The sequence below is a fragment of the Megalobrama amblycephala genome, linkage group LG2 (genome assembly GCF_018812025.1).
Source record: "Megalobrama amblycephala isolate DHTTF-2021 linkage group LG2, ASM1881202v1, whole genome shotgun sequence".
NCBI lineage: Eukaryota > Metazoa > Chordata > Actinopteri > Cypriniformes > Xenocyprididae > Megalobrama > Megalobrama amblycephala.
In genome coordinates, this window is record NC_063045.1 from 57,766,736 (window position 1) to 57,779,905 (window position 13,170).

Consider the following 13,170-nt stretch of genomic DNA (forward strand, 5'->3'; position numbering starts at 1 on the left):
ACATATTTAATGGTTTCCATTGCAGTTTTTGTATTGGTTCTAATGGTTCCATTACAAATTTGTATTGGTCTTCATTTGCACATATTTAATGGTTTCCATTGCAGTTTTTGTATTGGTTCTAATGGTTCCATTACAAAGTTGTATTGGTCTTTATTTGCACATATTTAATGGTTTCCATTGCAGTTTTTGTATTGGTTCTAATGGTTCCATTACAAAGTTGTATTGGTCTTTATTTGCACATATTTAATGGTTTCCATTGTAGTTTTTGTATTGGTTCTAATGGTTCCATTACAAATTTGTATTGGTCTTTACTTGCAAATATTTAATGGTTTCCATTGCAGTTTTTGTATTGGTTCTGATTTGTATGTTTAACTGGTAGCTGTTAATTAGGCCATTGATTAATTAAATCATTTAAATTATTACTACAATTATACAGTGGTTTTGTCCTTGTGGCAAAAAAATGCTCAAGAATATATAATTTTAATTGATATAAACTGCACACCAACTTTTCAATAGCTAACTGTTCAGGTTGTGTTTTGCAAAGAATTAAGAACATGCAACTGAAATCAAAATTATACTTGGATCAAGACCATCTTTTTTACTAAACCCAGCTGGAAATAAACATCTGACAAATATTATTAATGTAACGATCACCGTCTGTTCCTGTCACTCCCCGGACTACACTTCCCACAATTCTCCCTGTCAGTCACATGTTCACTTCACACCAATCACCTGTTGCCACATCCACCCTAGCACACCACACTGATTACCACACCCAGCTGCAGCTCATTAACAGGACTATAAAGGACTTCCAAACACACCACCTCACCGCGAAGTATTGTCAACACAGTTGCAATTTCTGAGCGTTTATTCCCTGTTTGCCTGTCTGTTCTCGACCTTGTCTGTTCCTGTTTATTGACCCGTTGCTGCCTGTCCTGATCCTTGCCTCGTATACTGTTCTGTGAGTGATATCTGCCTGCCTTTTGACCTACCGCCTGTACCCTGACTACGACCCTGCCTGTCCTTTGCTGCTCCTGTTTGTTCCTGATTTACCCTGCCTGTACGACCACGCTTACTTCTAATAAAACGCTGCACTTGGATCTCCAGCCTGAGTCTCCCATTCGTAACAGAATACTTCGCCATCTACGATCCAGCAGCTTCCACAAGCGTTTCCAGCCTCAACATGGACCCAGCATGGTGTCTTGTCAACCTGCATCAAGGTAGCAGTACCCTCGAGGCACATATTCAAAAGTTCCTGGAGATTGCTCACCTGTCTGATCTACCAGACTATGCCCTCATTGACTTTTTTATTTATGGATTAAACGAACCATTTAAGGACTATGTACTCACCAATGGTCCACGAGGGTCGTTCGTGGAGTTCTTGGACTTTGCCCTGCTCACAGCTGGTTCAACTTTTACCGTGGGGGTCGCGGAGGAACGCGACACCACGCTGAACCACATAATGGCGGCCGCTACAGACTGTGCACATAAAATGGCGGATGCTACAACGCCCTATCATGTCTCCGCTGATCGCCCAGAGCAACGTCACGCCTTCGCTGAACGCCCCGAGCAACGTCACGCCTTCGCTGAACGCCCAGAGCAACATCACGCCTTCGCTGATCGCCCAGAGCAACGTCACGCTTTCGCAGATCGCCCAGAGCAACGTCACGCCTTCGCTGATCGCCCAGAGCAATGTCACGTCGCCGCTGATCGCCCAGAGCCACATCACGTCTCTGGATCAGTCAGAGAACGGCGAGGATTACGTTCCAGTGTGGTTGATCCACCGCTGATTTCAACGTGTGCGGCTGGAATTCCTAAGCATCAGTCGGCCGCTTCGCTCTCAAGCCCGGTGGCCGCTTCGCTCTCAAGCCCGGTGGCCGCTTCGCTCTCAAGCCCGGTGGCCGCTTCGCTCTCAAGTCAGCCGGCCGCTTCGCTCTCAAGTCAGCCGGCCCCTTCGCTCTCAAGCCCGGCGGCCGCCTCGCTCTCAAGCACGTCGGCCGCAACGCTCTCAAGCTCGCCGGCCGCAACGCTCTCAAGCTCGCCGGCTGCAACGCTCTCAAGCTCGCCGGCCGCAACGCTCTCAAGCTCGCCGGTTGCAACGCTCTCAAGCTCGCCGGTTGCGACGCGTTCAAACGCTCTGGACACGATGGACAAAAGGGCTGCTTTGCCAGTGCCCTCGGGCAAGATGGCCACCCCTGCGGTGCGTAAGGATGCAGGGGGCGTTCCAGCCACTGAGTCCGCTCCAGAATTCGCTCCAACCAGTGAACCATCGCCTCACCCTCAGAAGAGGAGGAGGAGGAGGAGGAAGAAGGCATCCTTCTCTCCTCAAGACCCAGACGCCCTTCAAGAGGCTGCTGTGGGCCTGGAGACCATTCCAGAGGTCTCTCCTGCTCCGCCCAAGCGCCTTGCCCTGCCGGCGCCACCTGTGCTTCTTGCCCTGCCGGCGCCTCCCGTGCTTCTCGCCCTGCCGGCGCCACCTGAGCTTCTCGCCCTGCCGGCGCCACCTGAGCTTCTCGCCCTGCCGGCGCCACCGGAGCTTCTCGCCCTGCCGGCGCCACCCGTGCTTCTCGCCCTGCCGGCGCCTCCCGTGCTTCTCGCCCTGCCGGCGCCACCCGAGCTTCTCGCCCTGCCGGCGCCACCTGAGCTTCTCGCCCTGCCGGCGCCACCTGAGCTCCTCGCCCTGCCGGCGCCACCTGAGCTCCTCGCCCTGCCGGCACCACCTGAGCTCCTCGCCCTGCCGGCGCCACCTGAGCTCCTCGCCCTGCCGGCGCCGCCCAAACGCCTTGCCCTGCCGGCGTCATCCAAGCTCCTTGCCCATCAACCCGCTACATACTCCGTTGATTTCCCCAAGAACTTTTTTGGGGGGGCAGTATACCTAGGGGTGGGGAGCTTGTGGGTGGGGACCCTGCTCAACCATGGCCTTTAAGGGCCTCTGAACTACTATGGCCATTCATGGACTGTAGGCCACTAGGGCCATGTATGGACTCTGTCCTGCCGTGGCCGTCCAAGCCACCTGACCTGCCGTGGCTGTCCGAACCACCTGACCTGCCGTGGTTGCCTGAACCACCCGACCTGCCGTGGCCGCCCAGGCCACCTGACCTGCCGTGGCCGCCCGAGCCACCTGACCTGCCGTGGCTGTCCGAACCACCTGACCTGCCGTGGTTGCCTGAACCACCCGACCTGCCGTGGCCGCCCAGGCCACCTGACCTGCCGTGGCCGCCCGAGCCACCTGACCCACCGTGGCTGCCTGAGTCCCTGGGCTGCATTGGAGATCCCGTTCCCGGCTGCTGTTAGATCTCCAATGCACCCACCCCCCCCTCCCTAGCTGTTCCTTTACGTCGCGAGGATGCGCCTTCCGGGAGGGGGCGTTATGTAACGATCACCGTCTGTTCCTGTCACTCCCGGACTACACTTCCCACAATTCTCCCTGTCAGTCACATGTTCACTTCACACCAATCACCTGTTGCCACATCCACCCTAGCACACCACACTGATTACCACACCCAGCTGCAGCTCATTAACAGGACTATAAAGGACTTCCAAACACACCACCTCACCGCGAAGTATTGTCAACACAGTTGCAATTTCTGAGCGTTTATTCCCTGTTTGCCTGTCTGTTCTCGACCTTGTCTGTTCCTGTTTATTGACCCGTTGCTGCCTGTCCTGATCCTTGCCTCGTATACTGTTCTGTGAGTGATATCTGCCTGCCTTTTGACCTACCGCCTGTACCCTGACTACGACCCTGCCTGTCCTTTGCTGCTCCTGTTTGTTCCTGATTTACCCTGCCTGTACGACCACGCTTACTTCTAATAAAACGCTGCACTTGGATCTCCAGCCTGAGTCTCCCATTCGTAACAATTAACATGATCTTTTTTATTACTTAATAAGTAATAGAAATACAAGAACTATGAACTGTGTTTGTGGCTTCACTGTATCCACTGTGGCTGGCTTAGACCTGCAAAAAGAGGGAGAATTCATTAGGACAATGTACCTCTTAAACCACATTACCAGTACATGAGATTATCCATACATTATATATTTATATGGGACTCTCAAAGAAGTTGCAAGAACATAGTTGTTGACCAAACTTCATTATTTCACCCAACATATTTGGGTGTACATTGAGCAGATTCAAGATCTTGAATTTTTTTTTATCCATTACTCATGTCAGGTTCATAGCATGACAGTCATCTGTTATTTAACCTTCTCCAGTTGTAGGTTAGTGATGCGCGGGTCGTCTCATAACCCACGGACCCCGCAGGTCGGGTTGGGGCGGGATAAGAAATTGTCACTTTATTTGCGATGCGGGTCATTAAAAACAAAATTAAAAACAAATCCATATATGTTGCGTGCAATTCCCTATAGCCTATATTAAATATTTGGGAATATCTATTTTCATATTTTTTTTAGGTTCTTTGATACGGTTACAGTATGAAGGCTGTAGCAACGTAACCATTTTGGAAATGAAGCGTAAATGTGAACATCAAAGATTTCTTATGCTGCTGCACCCTCTATAGGACCAGCGACTAGTTTACAGTCCCTGTAAAGCCCTATTAAAGTCTGTGTTCTGAGTATGTCACACCACAGTAAAATGTGTTATTAACCACCCAGCCAAATTTAAATGATTAAAAAAACGCCAAGTAAATTAAATAAATTATCAAAATCTTGAAAAAATTAGCAGTATTCTCTGCTCTCAAACGCTGGGGGCGTGTCCGCTGTCGGCGCTGAAACCACACCCACTCACGAGAGCTGCTGCCTCAACTTATGTCTAATCAGTCAAACTCACTGATGCATATAAACAAAAGAATCACGTTAGAGGGTTGCACAAATTTAGTAGAGTTACTGTGGACTGCCAACTAATTACGCACACAAGGCAACATAGACTCATTGGTGGGCACGTACTGCCGACTGTTGTCGAGTCGACAGGTGACGGCGCCGTGAGACAGGAGGATGAAGGCCGGGATGGGAGAGATTCTGTCCGGCCCCATATTCTGTCCGGCAGATTGTCAGTGAATCCCAGCTGTCTAATGAAAGTTTGTAAAACTCTCCGGTGTAAAATTATCACTCCAGAGACTAATTTAATCCACCCCTTCGTCATATCATCGTTTTTTAGGAAATTTAAATAAGGAGAACAAGCTTCTTTTGTATATTATCGCAACCAGGTAATATGCATTTGCGTGATGAAGGCATTAGTAGCTAGCAAAATGTAGGCTGTTTAACTAACAGTATTGACACTCGAGATTAAGCGGGCGAGCTGCTGTAGCGTTAGGGGTGGTGCCATGCTCGATTACTCTAGTGCGTCAGACAGTTATATAGTGTTAGGGGCGGGGCCATGCTCAGGGGCTCCAGTGCATCATCGAGCCCCCATTTTAGCTCCGCCCAAAAAATCCTGAGCACAGAATTGGTGAAAAATTGTTTAACACTCTAACGTAGTTAGAGTTCAGTCTTTGTAATGTTTTTGCAGCAATACATTTGTCACATTTATAATGTGTTTAGAATCAATTCTCAGAATTGACTTTACAGGGACTTTAAAGTGTCACGGCAGAGCATTAAAGTCGACTAGTCAGTTCAACCCCTAGTGCATAGTTAATAAGTGTGATGACATCATCCATAGCAACGAGGTCAACTCCACCCTTTCTCTTAGCTTAAGATTTCTCACTGTTTGTAATGGTTGGTTTTAGCAGCTTTGTGAAAAGGTTTTAAAGGATTAGTTCACTTTTAAATAAACTTTTCCTGATAATTTACTCACCCCCATGTCATCCAAGATGTTCATGTCTTTCTTTCTTTAGTCGAAAAGAAATTAAAGTTTTTGATGAAAACATTCCAGGATTTTTCTCCTTATAGTAGACTTCAATAGGCACCAAACAGTTGAAGGTCAAAATTAGTTTCACTGCAGCTTCAAAGCGTTCTACACAATCCCAGATGAGAAATAAGGGTCTTATTTCGAGAAACCATCTCTCATTTTCTAAATAAAATTAAAAATTATAAATGTTTTAACCATAAATGCTCATCTTGAACTAGCTCTCTTCTTCTTCTCTATTTGAATTCCAGCAGTGTAGACACTGATAAGTGTATTACTGCCCTCCACAGGCCAAAGTTTGAACTAATTGTTATATACTTGCACTAGCATATTGTTTATGACAATTTAGTTCAAAAATTGACCTGAGGAGGGCAGTAATACACTTAGCAGTGTCTACACTGCTGGAATTCAAATAGAGAAGAAGAAGAGAGCTACAGTGGGTTCCAAACGGGATATATCGCCCTCCGAAGGGCACTTCAGAGTGAAAACAATCATGGCCGCCATATTGAAGGGTTGTTCCAAACGGAAGTGCTCAAAACGGGTCACTTCAAAGGGCCCTTCGGAATGAAGGATTTCGAAGGGTACAACTGATGGACACTTCAGGCCCCCATGATCCTTTGCACAGGAAAGTTGTTTGACGTCACAGAATGGGTACAGGAGGTTAGGAGATTTTACCGATAAATGTATGTATAGTATTTTTCTGTACTATTGTAATATACGAGTTAGATTTAGTAAATTATGGTCAAAACGACAGTGTACTTCAACAAAAATACTTTACAGCTCCCTTTATCAGTCCATTCAAATGTTTCAAATACATAGACACAATATACAATATGGTAGCCTGGGTGCCAGCCCGAACCCCGCCCACAACATTTTTTGGACGGGAAGTTCGGTCTGGACTCGATCCATTGTGGAGTAATTATGCTTGGCTCCCAGAAGGCCGAGCCAATCCAATTGCCAGGGCGGGCTTTAATCGATGATGGACAGGCTATCTGCGGTTACGTAACCACCCACGTCATCAAAGAGCGCTTGGGGAGTTTGATTGACAAGCGATCTAACCAATCAGAACGCCGCATCCGCCATTCTGTCCGACAAAGCAGTCAGGAGTTAGAAGATTAACATCGGTGGAGTTAAACTTGAAAAATTGTGCATATTGACGTCTTTCCGCGTTTGAAACAACATTCATTCTCATGTTCATTCATGTTTATTTGATGCTAACTAGTAGGAAGAGATGATCGGTTAACGAGCCTCTTGAGCTGAGGCGCTACAGCAATCTGTCACGATCATGGTCACAACACATTAAAGAGCCACAAAACAGTTTTTATTGTTTGAATTTTTTTAATAACTACACAGTTTGAAAGCTGGGACTTTGTTTAATATCATAAGTAACCTGCTCTGTCTCGTCTGTCGATGTGTTGTCAGTTTCCTCTTTGCTCCGCGATGTATTTTCCACTCTGTGTGGCGTGACAGCGCCACGGCTTGTCGGACAAAGCAACAGTAACTAAGGGGGGCGAGTCTTTGCGAAAGGTCAATTAGTTTACAACAATGATGGCTGTTGTTGAAGAACTGAGATGTGTAGATTCCGCCATCGCGTCCGTTATAGAAGATATCGACAGCGGATTAATTTTAAAAGAGGAACAGAGGACTGCGATCAAGGCATTTGTCGATGGGAAAGATGTCTTTGCCGTCCTTCCTACGGGATTCGGCAAAAGTTTGATTTATCAGCTGGCCCCGATGGTCGCTAAGAAGAGTTCTGTTGACAACTATGCGTCGCTCAACATACGTCACTTACTCTGTAGCTCTGATTGGTTGTAGGTCTATCCAATTGAGGTCTTTCCTGGATCGGTTGAAATACGCCCCCATAATCAAAGCCCAATGGAGCAGTATCAGACTCATATTCTGACTAGAATTGAGTATGACCACGTCAGGCTAACAATATGGTGTAATAAACCTAAATAAATAAACTAACATTAAACAAAGGGTGCAGCTTGCACAATCTACTCTTCCTTGATTGTCTTGTTAAGATGAAGCAGAAGTGTGTTCCAAAAAAAGAGGGTTTTTTTACCCCTACACCCTTCATCCCTTCGAAGCTCTCACTCCGAAGGGGAAACCATCTGAAAGAAATTAGGGCATGGGATGGGCCCTTCCGAATGGAACGCACGGCTACTTTAAGATGAGCATTTATGGTTAAAATGTATAAAATTTTATTTTTATTTTTTTGAAAATGAGTGATGGTTTCTCTAGATAAGACCATTATTTCTTGTATGGGATCGTGTAGAACAATTTGAAGCCGCAATTAAACTAATTTTGACCTTCAACTGTTTGGTGCCCATTGAAGTCTACTATATGGAAAAAAAATCCTGGAATGTTTTCATCAAAAACCTTAATTTCTTTTCGACTGAAGAATGAAAGACATGAACATCTTGGATGACATGGGGGTGAGTAAATTATCAGGAAAAGTTTATTTAAAAGTGGACTAATCCTTTAAGTGAAAACTCTTACCTAAGAATTTTTACTGCTATTTAGGAGAACTTTTAGTTGTAAGATAAAACATTTTGTGAATACGGCCCCAGGTATATTGGACCAGGTTTGGTGTTAAAGTCTGCAGGACAGTGGTTCTTGAGGGCCAGAGCTGAGATACCTACAATATGTTCTGAACATGACTTTCAGAGATCCAGATTGACTGCTAGATCGATCACTTACAACAGTGGTGTCCAGTCCTGGTCATGGAGGACCAACGTCCTGCAGTATGTAGCTCCAACTTTCTCACACACCTGCCTGTAGTTTCTGGTGATCCTGAAGACCTTCATCAACTGGTTCAGGTCTGCTTAATGGCTGGAGCCACAGTTCATTCTGCAAACAGGACTAGATGGCAATAAATACTGAAAAGAGAGAGAGGGCAGACAACATTTAATGGTATAAAGCCAGTTTAAAACTTTTATTCATGAATATGTATAATAACATCTGAGAATGTACATATGACACCACTGTACTGAAAAATACAGTATTTGCCATTTAAGTGAGGATCATCTCATTTTTATGATGATGCATTTTCTCATTTTTATATGATGCAAAGAAAGTTTTTGTAAATGTGCATGACAAATCTACAATGCAAAAACTGAGAATGTGTGACTGAGTCAAACAGTACTTACAGAGCAGAACCAATGATCTGATTACACACAAGGAAGAGGGAGAAAAATAAACAAAAACATATTAGTCAAATATTGCTCTGTATGGATGAACGTGCTGATTAAATGTACACATTCAAGATAAATTATTACATTAACATTTTAGTGATTTATTTCATGGCCTAAATGTTTTACTTCAGTTATATCTTTTCATAATTAATTAAATATTACAGATGGTTGATTTAATTTGACAGTAATCTTTTCGAGTGAATATAGGCCAATGAGTCCTCTCTCTCTCTTTCACTCCCTGTCCCCGCGCGTGCACGAAACAACGCGTACAAAGTTATTGTAAAATCTGTTATTTTTAGGTCACGATAACATGATAGTAATATGGCCGTAGCTTATGTAACGTTAACGATTTAATAAGGGTGTGCAGCTTTTTACGTCGCTGTTTAAATCTTTAATACAAAGACACAACTGACTCAGCCCGGCCATCATAACAAGCTCGGTCGAGTCATTGCGTAAAATAGCAACGGAAAAACAATAAGAAATCAAATTAACACCGAAATGGATGTAAAACAATTCAAGGTAATGAATTAATACGGTTTTTAAAGTATATTACCTCAGATTACCAGAAAATGAATTGTCTGAGCGAGTAGTCGACCGTTATAACCGTTATAACATTTAAACGCAGCAAGCTAAATAATATACTCATCAGATAAACCACTAAAGCGGGTGTAATTTAATTCCAATTAATTAATTCATTACCATTTCGACCTGTTACACTAATTTTAATAGAAAACTCAGAAATTACTATAGAAATATAAAAAGCTTACCTGTTTGCGGTACCAGTCGAGTCCGGAATGACAGTTCATTGATGCTGTTCCAGCAGTCTCATTGGTTAGAATTAATCACGTGATGTCATATTACTAATTATTTATTTATTTATTTATTTATTTATTGCCATTTCAGAAAAATAATATATCAATATTGTGTGTGTGTATTATAAAATATATATATATATATATATATATATATATATATATATATATATATATATAACTGAAAATTCAGCTTTGATCACAGGAATAAATTACACTTTACTGTATATTGACATAGAAAACAGCTGTTTTAAATTGGAATAATATTTCACAATATTACTGATTTTGTTCGTATTTTTAATCAAATAAATGCAGGCTTGGTGAACAGAAGATACTTCTTTTAAAACATTAAAAAATCTTACTGACCCCAAACTTTTGAACGGTAGTATGTGTGTGTGTATATATATATTATATATATATATATATATATATATATATATATGCACACACACACAGTTGTCTCAGTCTGACTTTATTGGTCTGGGAGCAGCTACAAACAAACAAAGACAGTACTTGTCTTGCTATCTTGTTGACTGTGTGCAGTTTTAGTTATGGGATGGGCAAATGAATGTAATGACATTGGTGACATTTTACTAGATTGTTAAAAATAGTTTGATTAATCCTGTGCCTTGAGCATTTAATCATAAAACAATGATTTAACTTGTACTGTGCTGTGAACATGGGGGTTGCCCACAGTAAACCTGCTATGGGCCCCGGAGCTAAGGGCCCCACATGGGCTAACCAACCCCACAGAAAACCCACACTTAGTGGGTGAAGGATGAAATCACATTAAACATGAGTTCTATGTTGATAAATTAAAATTGATTTCTGGATATCGTTATGTTATTTTTGTACACACACAAACAAACACGTTGTGCTTTCATGTTTTATGGGGACTTTCCATAATGGTTTTTATACTGTAAAAATTGTATATTCTATCTCCCTACACAACCTACCCAAACCTCACAGAAAACATTCTGCATTTTAATTTTGTAAAAAACATCACTTGGTATGAAAAATCTCCCCATATGGACAAGGATTTCAGATATTGCCATCTTTGTGGGGACATTTTATCCCCATAATATAGGGTTTACCAGGCCACACACACACTCCTGTCCCACCCAGTTTTTAAAACAAAGTTACGACATTGTTTCCCATGCGGTTACACTGCAAAAGGGAAAATGGGACAAGATGGAAAGTTATGTTGACCCATGACCTATATGAATGAACAATTTTGTGTGAATTCTATTAAACAATACATATATTTAACTATAATTTCTATACATATTACATAAGGATACCATTAAACAATTGAAAAATGAGGTAAGATTTAGTTTGTGTCATATTTAATCTATTTTGTTGTGTTGTAATAATTGTAAAAATAAATAAATAAATCTGCATCTAACCTATAAATTGTGTATGTGTACATCATTAAATCAAACTAAAGAAACCACTCAATTTATTGGAGTTCTAATGGTTCATATTGGTGTCCAGTAGATACCAACATGAAATCTATAGGTTGCCAAAGATGTTCTATTGGTCCTTAATGGTATCCAATAGGCAAAATATGCTACCAATAGAAGAAAGCAAATTACCAATAGAAACCCACTTGGACCATTACATTTTCCATTAAAACCAATACAGGCAAATAGGCAAAACATGCCACCAATAGAAAAAAGCAAATTACCCATACAGACCCACTAGGACCATTACAGTTTCCATTAAAACCAATACAGTTCCCTTTAAAACCATTAAAACCATTACAATTTCTGTAATGGTTTCTATTGTTTTTTTCAGCAGGGATTTGTTGAAATAAATACAAAAATACAGCATGTCGGTGTCTGTCCCCTGAATGTGACCCTCCGATCCTCTTTCATGGTCGCGTGGGAAAGTGAATATTTACAAAAACGACATTAACACTAGTCACATTTACACGCTTCCAACAAAGAAATGCATCGACTTCTGTCAGCTTGTTAAACATTTATTTTATTTTCTACCATATGATGGTTGAAGCAGCAGCGCGTGGCTGTTTTCAAGGTAACCAGATCAACATTGTGAACGGAATACTACAAAACTGAAGTGAAAACACCAAATTATCATTCAATAGGATAAAATATCTTCAAAGCAGGTCTTGCTTCAAAGTTAACCCTCAAGTGTGGATCGTTGCCTACTGTTCGCGATCCAACGTCACCTCCAGAAGAAGTAAGTGTATTTAATGTTTTTTGAGCAAATAGTCATTTCAGTCGATGTCAGCCAATTCAATAACAAATGCGTCTAAAGTTGTTGTCGTCGTCGTAGAATGTCTGTGTATATAATTTAAACCTTGTCTGTATAGTGTGTATCCACAGGTATATATATATATATATATATATATTTAAAGATATTGTATTAAAAACTGTGTATGTTTACTTAGCAAACGTTATCACAGTATTTGTGTTTGTAGTTTCAAAAAAATGCGCGAACGTTATCACAGTGTGTGTGTGTGTGTGTGTTGCACATCCATAATTGCAAAGGGGGCGCGATTAAAACTCTATAAGTACATAAATGTATCAAATAACCATTCAGAGACGTCCTGCTCCATTCTCAATTGTGTTTCTTCTGCCGGAGTCTCTTCATCATCTGGGTCTGATTCCGGTTCAAACATGTACGGCTGAATGCCATACAAAACAGCGGGTCTCTCACTCTCAGCCATTCTGCTTCTACCGACTGTTTATTGCCATAGGTATGCAAGTTACGCCCTCATCCAAAGGCAGGGCGGGGATATGCAGCTCATTTATATTTAAGGTGGTACACACCAAAACAGCTCTTTTTAAAACAGGCCCCAAAAATGACATTTTCAAATGGTTATAATAAATTAACTGTGGGGTATTTTGTGCTGAAACTTCACAAATACATTCTGGGGACACCCAAGACCAATATTACATCTTGTAAAAAGGGGCATAATAGGTGCCCTTTAAAATCTTTTTTATATATACCTGAAGTACAGTATTGTTATTATTTTTGGATGAATCGGTTCAGCTGGATATTAGTGAAAGGCTCTGGTAGAATACCAGTATGTAGGCTACTTTTAAACCATAAACTTAAAGGATTAGTTCACTTTTAAATACACTCTTCCTGATAAATTTACTCACCCCCATGTCATCCAAGATGTTCATGTCTTTCTTTCATCAGTCGAAAAGAAATGAAGGTTTTTGAGGAAAACATTCCAGGATTTTTCTCCTTATAGTGGACTTCATTTGGTACCAAACAGTTGAAGTCAAAAACAGTTGAAGTCAAAATTAGTTTCATTGCAGCTTCAGATTGTTCTACACGATCCCAGATGAGAAATAAGGGTCTTATCTAGCGAATCGATCGGTCATTT

The 13,170-nt window shown here is 42.2% G+C and overlaps 1 long non-coding RNA gene across 1 annotated transcript; it reads right to left on the reverse strand.

The window, feature by feature from the left end:
• Positions 1 to 3,476: 3,476 nt before the first annotated feature.
• On the reverse strand, positions 3,477 to 9,809 carry LOC125262421. The gene is made up of 4 exons (XR_007183560.1): positions 9,765 to 9,809; positions 8,953 to 8,969; positions 8,504 to 8,682; positions 3,477 to 3,955 (listed from the first exon to the last, which is right to left on the reverse strand). It is a non-coding gene; the product is annotated as an uncharacterized LOC125262421 (long non-coding RNA).
• Positions 9,810 to 13,170: the final 3,361 nt, after the last annotated feature.